Source organism: Microtus ochrogaster, chromosome 24, assembly GCF_000317375.1.
Source record: "Microtus ochrogaster isolate Prairie Vole_2 chromosome 24, MicOch1.0, whole genome shotgun sequence".
Classification (NCBI taxonomy): domain Eukaryota; kingdom Metazoa; phylum Chordata; class Mammalia; order Rodentia; family Cricetidae; genus Microtus; species Microtus ochrogaster.
In genome coordinates, this window is record NC_022024.1 from 28,890,701 (window position 1) to 28,891,495 (window position 795).

Consider the following 795-nt stretch of genomic DNA (forward strand, 5'->3'; position numbering starts at 1 on the left):
AACCCACTGATCTGAAGTCCTATTGAGTGACGGCATGGGGCTGGAAGGTTCTGGAAGGCTGTGAGTTTGAAGCAGAAGCTGGGGCTGGGAAACTGTGTGGAGGGCTTATTAATAAGAGACCCATTCCCCCCTGCAGCCTCAGAGCCATGTCCAAGTCTCCAATCAGATCCTGGTCAGTGTTCTCAGGGGTGGGGAGTCCAGACTTGAGACCACAGGGTGCTCCTTCCGGAGTTTTCAGCCATCTGGAGCGCCTAAGTGGGCACAAGATGGTGGTGTCTGTTAAGCTACTTTACCTGCCTCTTTCTTTTATTTCTGGTTGTGAGTCTAGTCTTTAAGGGCTGAGCCATCTCCCCAGCCCTGGCCGGCTCTGTCTCAAGAAACCTGAGGCTCTTTAAAAAAGTTTTCCGCAAAGAGGTCCTACCCTAACTCTAAAATTGGCTTTAAATTATTACTATTATTATTAGGTATATTGTTGTTGTTAAATAAGTCCCCGACAGCATCTCTAGGAAGCTGCTTTTGTGTACACCCTAAATCTTTTCACCCTAATTTGCCTGGTCTGCAATAAAAGCAGCCCAGTGCCCAGAGCATCCAAGCCCTGAACCCCACTCGCGATCCCTCCTGCCCCCAACTCTTCCATGCCTACGGACACAGAACAGCACGCCCAGCTCCCTTGCAGGCCAACTCTTCAGGGCACAATCCCAGGGTGATGCCCAGCTCAGGCACCCGGGTGCACGGGAGCTGACGGAGCCCGCCGTGTGGAGGGGCGGCGGCCTTGCCGGCGGGTCCCCAGGCTCC